The sequence below is a fragment of the Aedes aegypti genome, chromosome 1, assembly GCF_002204515.2.
Source record: "Aedes aegypti strain LVP_AGWG chromosome 1, AaegL5.0 Primary Assembly, whole genome shotgun sequence".
In the NCBI taxonomy this organism is placed as follows: Eukaryota; Metazoa; Arthropoda; class Insecta; order Diptera; family Culicidae; genus Aedes; species Aedes aegypti.
In genome coordinates this window covers 130,141,228-130,152,368 of record NC_035107.1, presented here as the reverse complement: position 1 = coordinate 130,152,368, position 11,141 = coordinate 130,141,228, and the positions used below count along the sequence as shown (strand labels likewise).

The 11,141-nt window shown below is 35.6% G+C and overlaps 1 long non-coding RNA gene across 1 annotated transcript; it reads left to right on the top strand.

Moving 5' to 3' along the window:
* The first annotated feature begins 3,758 nt into the window (after window positions 1–3,758).
* Window positions 3,759–4,891, top strand: LOC110674493. Its single transcript, XR_002498916.1, has 2 exons — window positions 3,759–4,061; window positions 4,166–4,891. It is a non-coding gene; the product is annotated as an uncharacterized LOC110674493 (long non-coding RNA).
* The last annotated feature ends 6,250 nt before the right edge of the window (window positions 4,892–11,141 follow it).

Sequence of the window (11,141 nt, the reverse complement as noted above, 5' to 3'; positions counted from 1 at the left end):
CCGAACTAGGTCAAACAACTAAATATGAAGTTTTGTAGGGAAACTCAGGAGCTTTCATTCGCGGTGTACCGTAGTGAATCAAAATTCGGACGGTACCAATATCCGGACACTCTGATAATATTTACCAATAAAATGCTAAATTGACAACATTTATACAACTATATTGAATGAAAAAAATAGCTGTTTTTGTGGTTATTACGACGTATTGGCCTTACGGAGGTCTGTTCAAGAAACTAATCAATGTCCCCGATGAGATCAGCTCAAAGGTATAAATTTATTGGTTAGAGATAATCGTATAGCATATTTTTATTACAGTTAACTCTCCCTTACTCGATATTCCGTATCTCGATATCGAGTTAGAGAACCATAGTAAAAGTTGGTTTTCATGGCTAACTCGATGGTCCCTTGGAACGCAGTTGCACTGCTTTTGTGTTTTGTAACTCGATACCTCCCTAACTCGATGTATCGAATATCGAATATCGAGTAAAGGAGAGATGACTGTACTTACATTTGGTCTCTTACTAGGCAAACAAATTCAAATTTTTAAATTTAATATAGGGTAGTTCAGGGCGCAATCTGTAATTATTCAGTTTTAATAAGCATATAGTAATAATATATGAATTATAATTCACTCAATAAACGATTTTGCGTTCACATCGATCAATCAACAATTAGAAGGTATTTTTTTAATTCTTATTCCCTCACTCATTCGCATGGATGGTATATATGCATTCGAGGGGCGCTTAGATGGAGGCAATCGTCGCAGCAGTAGTGATTGTAACATAATAATACACAAAGTTATAGTTTAAAAGTTTAGTGACACCACATTGAAAAAATCCTGCTGTAAATAGTTTAAAATAGTAGAAAAAGGCTGTCCGGAATTGGAGCCCAATGTTTTTGAATCCGGATATTGTATTGGAATTGTATGTTTCGATGCCGTAAGTACACAATTTTCAAATAAAACTGGAATAATACTTTGAACATCATCAAAACATGAGTAATATGTAATAAGAACAATACTGTGCGTCGTTCATTAGTGATGATTGCAGTTTAAACCACCAACATGTCTGTCCAAACAACTAAATCACAAGCATTGCTTACACAATATGTTCTTTCTTTCTTTTTCTGGCGTTACGTCCCCATTGGGACAGAGCCTGCTTCTCAGCTCAGTGTTCTTATGAGCACTTCCACAGTTATTAACTGAGAGCTTACTATGCCAATGACCATTTTTGCATGCGTATATCGTGTGGCAGGTACGAAGATACTCTATGCCCTGGGAAGTCGAGAAAATTTCCAACCTGAAAAGATCCTCGACCGGTAGGATTCGAACCCACGACCCTCAGCTTGGTCTTACTGAATAGCTGCGCGTTTACCGCTACGGCTATTTGGGCCCCTACTATCGCTATTATAGCAGTTTAATTAATTTTGTATTTTTTATATATATTAAATCATTAGTGGTTATTTTGTACCACTTCTCCCTAATATAAAAATCTTAAATTTTGCGAAATATCTTCTTTTATATAGGAAAACAACTCCTGTAAATTTCAGCTCAATCGGAGAACATCAATACTACCTCTCTAGACAAGGCGGTTGCGGTACTCGCAAAATGGCTCAAGTTCAAACACTACCCCGAAAAAAAAAAATTTTTCGAAAATTTTTGAAACGGCATATCTGGATTACACCTCAAATGAAAGCCCATGAGTTACCCAACAAAACGTTATATTTAATTTTTTGACCTAGTTCGGTTGGTAAGAAAAAAATCGATTTGAAAATCACTAAATTTTTTATGAAAAACTCATTTTTCTCGATTTGAAGTACTTTCAAAATCCATATACCATGTCAATCTCAAAGTTTATATAACGTAGAGTATTCATGCCAAATTTCAACATAATCCGTGCAGTTTTACTATAGTTATATAAGTTTTTGTGATTTTGCATGTTTAGTGACATGAAATCATTAGGGGTCATTTTGTCCCACTTCCACCTAATATAAAAATGTAATATTTTGCAAAACATCATCTTTTATATAGAAGAACAATCTATGAAAATTTCAGCCTGATCGGAGAACATCGATACAACTTCCCTTGGAAAGGGGGTTGCGGTTCTCGCGAACCTTAAAGGTGCTACAGAATTAATTTCACGATTTCGGCCGATCGAAATACTGTGCAATGGTTACCCATATCCTGGTTGTCGAGAGCATCACAGAATCAATCTCTCACGCCGTCTTAAAACCACATCTGCAATATCAAACATTGCTAATATTGTCGTCTTAAAAGCCACAATAAATATTGTTTGCTGGAACAAATCAACTTCACAACAGGTAGTTTTTATCAAAAATTTGTGTGGAAAAGTCTGGATCTCTATGTCATACATAGAGAACCTTACAAATTATCTGCAAATTTTTATCTGGATCTTCCAGACTCAAAAATCTGGAATATTCCAGAAAAATCTGTAAGGTTGGCAACGCTGCTTGTTTCACTCTAAATACTCAATAAAATATGGACACCGCCTTCAGCCACTTAGCTGCACAGACTGTAACCAAACACTAGACAACGGACAGGCATGCTCCAATGGCACAGCCGAGTACATTTCTGAGCAAAAGCTTCAATGGCTGAAGCGGGATTCAAACCCGCATCCCATGACACGATGCGCTCACTGTCCGACATCACTAATCGGTTCGTTTGCAATATCGTCCAAGGACCAATTGTATGATTAGTGGAACTATTCCTTCAGCCAGATTGTGCATGCTATCGGGGCAATTGTTGCCTGTGATGTGGTAGTGGTTTAGTTCGTTGAGAATACAATCATTATGTTCCAAATCGCAGTCCTTAGGAGCGATTGAACCATTTTTCACATCTTCAAAGTTGTATTAATACCAACCACGTGTTCGTTAAGGAAAATTTTGGAATGGGTCCTCGTGGAACTCTTGTCTCGAAATTTGACAAATTCGGCAAAAATATTTTGCACTAGGTCCAAGCAATCCGAAAATCTCATGAACAGCTAATGTGTCCCCACACACGGTAGACACAACAAGGTAGGCTATTCCCACGTGTAAACAACGATTTTCCATCAAAACATGTGTCGTCATTCCTATCGTTAAGCATGAGGCCTTGAGGATAGTAAAGGAGTGCATGCCTTGCTTTTTTTGCACTCGTTTGAGTTTGCGATAGGAATGACGTCACTGACAAATGTAATTTTTCGGAGTATAATACCTTGCTTCTTTTTACCGTGTCCCCACAGAACAACAACGTAACAACATTGTAACAACGGCTCTTATTACGAATCTCTCCTGACTATAGTACACAACGACACCCTCTTCAAGTCGTTTCAAATCAGCAATTAGAGGTTTTAATAATTTTCGATACCCTTGTTTTTTTTTGTTTTTTTTTTTGCGTCAACTGTAGTACAGAATATACGAGGAAATACGATTCGAGGTGAACTATTCCACTTATCTGAAAAGTTCTGAACCTTGAAACTTAAATTTGAGATTTTGTTTATTCCTGCTCTGGATCCCAATGCATTGGCCAACTCCACATCATCTTGGTACAGGCTGATTCGAATTGTATCAGGATGGTTCTTAAATATAGATTTATTTTTAAACGTTTCTCCTGTTCCGAAAGTACTGTATTCAGTAACGCATGGAATATCCATCACATTTGAATCGGTTTTCTTTAACAATCGCCTTGTTTCGGGGTCACGTAGAATTAATTTAAGACTGTCAATAATACTAATGGTGGTAAGCACCAACGTAGTTAGTACCAGATTTAATCCGGATTTTCAAAAATCTAGGATTAAATTTAGTACTCCGTTTGGTAAGCACCAAAGTCGGTAATAACTGAAAAGAATGCAGCCACTTGCAAAAGTGTAAGTTGTGTGCGTGTGAGAATGTCTGCACAAAAGGAAAGTTATTTTCAACCTATTTTGTTTTATTCTCACACCTTCGTAAACAAACAAACTCCGATAGTTTACGATATTGAGCTAATCAAATTTTAATTGGCGAAAGATTGAAAGAATTTTGTAGAACCAGGACCCAAAGGAACACCGAAAACTCCACACTGCAAGGTGAGAAGCTAAATTCTATTTTGCTCACATGATAAAAGCATAATCAACTTTACCGGCAGCTAGGTGTTACAGAAGAAACAAAATCTGTTTTCTGTTTATTGCAGCGACCTTAGAACATGTTACGGAGATCCGACGAATCCGCACATGCCTCCGTCTTTCCAATGTTTGATTCCACGCAGTAAACCGAAGTGGCCAGCTTTACCTATGTCATGATGGTGCATATTGGTTTTCCATCCGGAGCAGCTTCCGGATATAGTTCTGTTAATTCAGAAGGAGATACTCCTAGTTAGCTCAACATGCCAAGCGATTTGGTTCTCAAACGTAACAAAATTGGCACCATGTAGCGTCCCGAAGCGCTCAAAACATGAAACTGTGGAAGAATTTGGTCACCTTCGGTCGTGTCCTCCGCATTTGAATCAGAGGTGATTCTTCAAACTGTACCAGACCTGAGAGATGAGGTATTTAAAAAGAACCTTAATTAGTGAAACAGGTATCCCACAAAAGAATGGTAACGTGACAATGTGATACGCATCCACGTCATGTCAGTAAATCTATTGGTTACCGTACTATCCTCCCACTAGGCCGGTGAAAGGGCCACGACGTTGTCATAATCTTTGAAACTTAGAAAAATTTCTTGAGCATTGCATGAGAGCTCAGACATACGTAGAATAGTAGGGGAAAGTCCTCTATGCCCGGACATTTTTTGTTTTTTTTTTCGTGATATTTCAAAATCTACATTAGTTTTACCTTTAAGTTTTGTTCAGTATAAATAAATCACATTATTTTAAGTAAAAACTCACATGAGAATAAAAATAAACCTTAACAATTCATTTTTATGATGGATTACATTATGTACCAAAAATGGTGTGCATATGGTCGGACACTATGATTTTCATCATCAAAGTTGACACCAAACCCACAGAAAGGCCAAGGAGTGCTTCGTATATGTCAGCACATGGCTTGTGGGTTCAATCTTTGCATGATGTACACTGTATATTGTATTGTACATTGTACAGCGTATGAAGCATATAGGCGAGATCAAACTCCTTCTTGATCAGCGCCATAGATCCATTCGTCATATGTTGCCGTCTATGTTGCATAAGCGATTTCTCGTGTTCAGATGAAAATGTCTTCGAGAATTCAACGCGTTTATAGTTATTAACAATTTCTTTGTCAGCTCGAAGGTTGAAGTGTGCTCTTAGGTACAGTCAACTCTCCCTTACTCGACCTCCGTATCTCAATATCTAGTTAGAGAACCTTAGTAAAATTTGGTGTTCATGGCTATCTCGATGGTCCCTTGAATCGCATATTTGCACTGTTTTAGTATTCTGCAACACGATATCTTCCTAACTCGATGGTCCCTTCGTTATCGAATTATGAAGAGATGATTGTACATCATATCTTGTGGCTGCTTCTCGTGCGCTCATTTGCCTTAAAAGTGCTGTAACTTTATAAGGCCTCCAAAGACCGAAAGTTTAGTAGTTTATGCTTTGTTTTTGTTGCTGTTTGTTTTTTGTACCCTAAATTTATGAAAAAGAAAATTATAAATTAGAACCCAGTTATTAAGTTCACTGTCCGGTCATAGAGGACTTGCAATAGTTTACAAAAAAAGTTGCTTTTCTTTGAAATTCTACATTTTTCAATAAATTTTGCATTGTGATTATAAACCAGAACCACATAACAAAGTTATAACACATTCCTAACAGCAGCAGTTATAAATAACAGAAGTTGATATAATTTTGTTATCAAGATGGCTTTGTTCTCAACTTGTTATATTTTTAGTAACACATTTATAACAACATTTATTATATTTTTGACATCGCATTTACAAGTTTGTTGAAAATAAAATCCGGTGTTATAAACAGTAACATAATTAGCAATAATTTTGTTATTTTGTAACATCCTTGCAACACATTCTGTAATAATGTTGATATAATTATAACAGGGTTTGTAATATTTTAGTTTAATTTGGTGCAAATTTTGTTAGAATTTTTGTTATTTTAACTACTAACGGTACATGTTTTATAACAACTGGTGTTATAAAATAATCATATCAGGGGAACACATTCTGTTATAATCTTGTTTCTTCCATCTGGTCGGAACTTACTGAAGTCAACATACGGAGACAATTCAGCTTAAATAATTAGCAACATTTGTGGCTACACTTGTATGAAATTTTATCGTTTCACATTTTTTGGTAGATTGTACCAGAGTGAAACTTTTAACAGCTACTGTTTGTTTACGTTTGGACATGGAAACGTCATAGTTTGTATACACTGGTCATAGAGGACTTCCCTCTAAATAGAAATGAGAACATAAAAGTAAAATGATTCAAATAATAAAAAAATAATATGTTTTGAACGCTTTTTTACTTTATCTTTTTTTTTAGATTTGAATAGAGAGTAAAGTTTTTCTTATATGTTTACATATTCGGATTTGCAGTTTAGTAGAGTTCGAGTGTATTTAAAACAGTATTTTTGAACTGCCATAAAAAGCTTAAGGTAAAGAAGAATCGAACTCAAATCTTCAAAAGCACAAATCCAGAGAAGCGACAGCCTTCTTCTTTCTGGCGTCACGTTCCAACTGGGACCAAGCCTGCTTCTCAGATTAGTGTTCTTATGAGCACTTCCACAGTTATTAACTGAGAGCTTTCTTTGCCGATTGACCATTTTTGCATGTGTATATCGTGTGGCAGGTACGAAGATACTCAATGCCCTGGGAATCGAGGAAATTTCCTTTACGGAAAGATCCTTGACCAGCGGGATTCGAACCCACGACCCTCAACATGGTCAAGCTGAATAGCTGCGCGTTTTCCGTCATATATAATTATTGTAATCATCTTCCGAAATTTACCCCCAGTACGTACATATGCCACGTGCTATCGTAACATGAACTTTTTCTAGCAATTCTCAAAAAAAAAAAAAAAAAAAACAGAAAAGAAAGAATAATGGGAGTTTGAAAATCAGTTTAGTTTTCTCATGCGGTTATCCCGAGGGTATCTCTGGTAGCAGGTGTATTTGTTCACCGATTGAGCACCATAATATCAAAAGATGTTGATAGTACATGATTTTTTTCTAAAAAATCCGAAATTTGCAGCCTTATTTCGACGAATTTTTCTATTGCTTCTTCTTCTTCTTTTTCTTTCTGGCGTTACGTTCCCAATGGGACAAAGCCTGCTTTTTAGTTTAGTGTTCATATATATTCTTCCACAGTTATTACTTGAAAACTTTCTTTGCCAATTGACCATCTTTGCATGTGTATATCGTGAAACAATCACGAAGATGGTCAAAATTCGCGGCAGGACAGACTTTTCCACATTTTAGAGCAGGATTTTAAAATGATTTTTTGTTCCCTGGACTTATATTTTACAGGGAGCGATGGATTTTGATAATTGATCGCTGTTTGTAGTAGTTTTGATTAGATGTTGGGTGAATTTCAAAGCAATGGCAACCTTTTTATTACAAAATTTAGATTTTATCTTCTGACCGAAAGATTCTGGTTAAACTGCTGTACTATGCAGTTGGGCTGCACTAGGCTATCACTCATCAAAATTACTTTCACTTCGGGAAAATATAATTTCAAGCTGGCGAGAAGTTTACGAACTGAGGGCGGGTTAGGAGAATGTGCAATGTGGGGTAGTAATTGGGAATGCCATTGACGGTTTGTAATCTTCTACGAGGTTTTCGAAAACCAACAAGGCGCGTGCACCGGGTTGCGGATAGGAGCAAAGGGAGATCAATAGCATCTGCCTATAATAATAGAGCAAAAAGCCGTTCCATGATTAGGTAATGTTTAGCGATCTTCTATGGTGTTCTAGTACTATAAAATTCTTCACTCACTGGGAATTCTGGCCTTGATAATATTGATAAAAACATAAAATAATACCTAATACTTAATAAGTACAATGTAGCTTCAATGTAGTAATAAATGAAATAAAATCAATTTTCTATACTTGACAAGGTTTTGAAGACAATCAATGAGTGAAAGAACTACCTATTAGAAAAGCCACATCAGCTAAGGCTATACATATACAAATGTTAGTCATAGGGTCATGGCGAGCATTCGGTATGTATGTCTATGACTGATTCTTATCTAATAGAGGCACTAGAAGACCACGCGGACAATTTCGAAACAAATTATTTTTATACATCGGTCTTACGATCCGAAAGGCTCAGCTATGCTGCAAAGTCATTTTATAAGCTATTCATTACTACTGTTTAATTGTTTGTAATTTTAACAAAACTACATAATTAACTCATTACTAATCACTGTTCCTATGATTATGAGCATCACTAATAATGCATAAGCATGCACAATAAGAATAATTTCAGGATAAAAAGCAGTACATGAATACCTGGATAGAATAGCTTCGAAAAGGGTGCTCAAAATATTATTATTATTATAGCTTTATTAACCCCTCTACCGGCAGCTTCATTTTTTACTGCAAAATAAATATTCAAATCGTTATAACTTTTTTGTTTTTCAATATTTTTACACCATTTTTTCACAATTTCTCAAAAAACTCTTCTAGTTTAGAAATTTGTGTCAATATTAATTATAGGTCATCTGGTTTTAAAAATATTCCGATGTTCCTTGGGGACCGACATTTTCCATACAAAATGTCTTTGGCGGCCATTTTGTTTTTGTTCAATTTATCAAAAAAATAAAATGCGGGCTATATAATGCCAGATAATAAGGAGCTTCTCTGAAAAAATCATACAATTCGGTTCAGTATTCTTGGAGATATCTGAAAATTACGATATGATGTTTTTTGAAGTTTTTAAGATCTTTATTTGGCCAGCGTGGTTCCAGAAACCTAAATGGCCATTACTTAAAGACGGCTGCACCAAATTGCTTCATTTTTTCACAACATATTCTCATTAATGTATTATTCCGAAGAGTGAATATCCGAATACGATTAAAATTCTGTAGCCTGAGAAATTAACGGGGGCTCCTAGTTACGGGTCGGTCCCCCAAGGAATTTTGAAATAGCTTCAAAACCAGATGACCAATGATCAATAACGACACAGATCCTAAAACTAGAAGAGTTTTTTGAGAGCTTGTGAAAAAATGGTGCAAAAATATTGAAAAACAAAAAAGTTATAACGATTTGAATTTGAATTTTGCGGTAAAAAATGAAGCTGCCGGTAGAGGGGTTAAGGAGATTTTCAGCCCTAGGTGCTCAAAATATAATATTTCTGGTCAGGGAAGTATTATCATCAAGGGTATGTAAAATTTTCCATTATTAACACCTAGATCATACAAACAAATGAACTAATAATATCAAATATTTTTAAAATATGTTTTTATATAAATCAGCATCGTCAATCAGTGCAAAAACAGATAAAGTTTGTAAAGTTGATTGAAGATTGAATTGCGCTCTGTATAGTAATGTTCAATCAGTATCAAAATCTCCTAAAGCGTCGCATTGTGCCATCAGCAGACCTTAGCATCACTCTCATATTGTTATTATTTTGTTGTTTATAAAATTTATAGAAAGCGATCAGCATATTCTTTCTTACTTGTACAATGGCCGATCTATTTGAAATTTTAATAAGTCAAATCAAACTTCAAAACTCAAAATTAAATTGCTTTCAGCACATTTACATTTTGCAGCATTAATCGCATTACTGTGTCAAGTCTTCTCCATGCCCTATACCCTACCCCAACCCTTCTTATCCTTTCCGATGGTGTTCAAGTGGTCCGCATAGACTATTACGGCCATTACCTATCCCTTCCCCCGGCTTTGTACTGACTTGCGCTCTCATTGCCCCATCAAACGCTGCAAAATGAAAATGAAAAAGAATGGGTTTTTAAAATGATTTTTTGTTGGATTGGAGAATTTGGAGAATGTACTGAAAAAATGAAATTTATGAACTGAAAAAATATTGGCCCAACCCACAAGGACCGCGATTCAAGAAGGTTGGGCAGACTTGGTCTATATGGTAGCCGTGGCAATATGGTTATACGAAGCAGTATAGGACATCTCTGATTTGAGCTTGGAAACAGATTGGGCATATTGTGTACGAAATTGTACAGACGATAAAATGAATTTGCAATAAAAAAATGTATAAAACTATAACAACACTATTCCAATCGTAATCATCAAATTTAGTGTTATGGCCCATAATGACCCACGGTGGGAACCATTTTACCTCATATAGTGTAAACACAGACAAACAGACGTAACACAAAATATTTTCATCGCACAGCAGAATAGCGCCCAATTCTAATGTTTGGTAGTTGGCCAACAAGCCACTCTTGGCGCTCGCATCACTTTTGTTCGAGATTGATGGTTGCTCATTACCGCCACCTAGTTCGCGGTTGGCCAAATACAGTATTTTTAGCATTGGGCGTAAATGTTCACGTGACTATGTTTTGAATAGATAATTGTTCTAGCTGTTACTTCTATTTGTCTGTGCTGTTAACCACATTTTTTGACAAGAATGGAATTTTATTTTTACATCAAATAGTTTTTCGACCATTTGTTTGCTCACAGTGCAATCAATAAACTTCTGGAGTATATTCTGTAATTTCTTATATCACAAAACTTAACAACTATGTCGAAGACATCTGTACAACTGACAAGCTGTAAATGTATTGCATCGAAAAACATAATGTTTTTATTAAAATTAGTACTATTTTTGGTGATTTACTAGGTAGGTTTCTCATGTATCACAAATTTCGGGCATAAGTTCACTTTTGCTGGCACTATGCTTGAAACATGAGAGGAATTTGGTTTAACAGGTGAAATTTATTTAGCTCTCTATTATTATTAACCTTTTATCGTAAAATACATATTAGTATTATTTGTTCCTAATTTTTTCACGCATTGTGACCGAAGCCGAATTATTGTCGGCTACTACTTGGATCCAATCTATTAATTATATTCGTAAGCTCTAGAAGAATTTTGGTTGAAATGAATTCAGTTTACAGAAATCATAAACAGATTTTAACCCCCTTTGAGTTCAGAAAATTGTTGTCTCGAAACTTCAAAACTCTTTTGTAAAGATATTTTTAATCAATTCAAACCAAATTTTCATTCTAAACAACAGGTAAAGGTTAGTTTTGAACTCATCT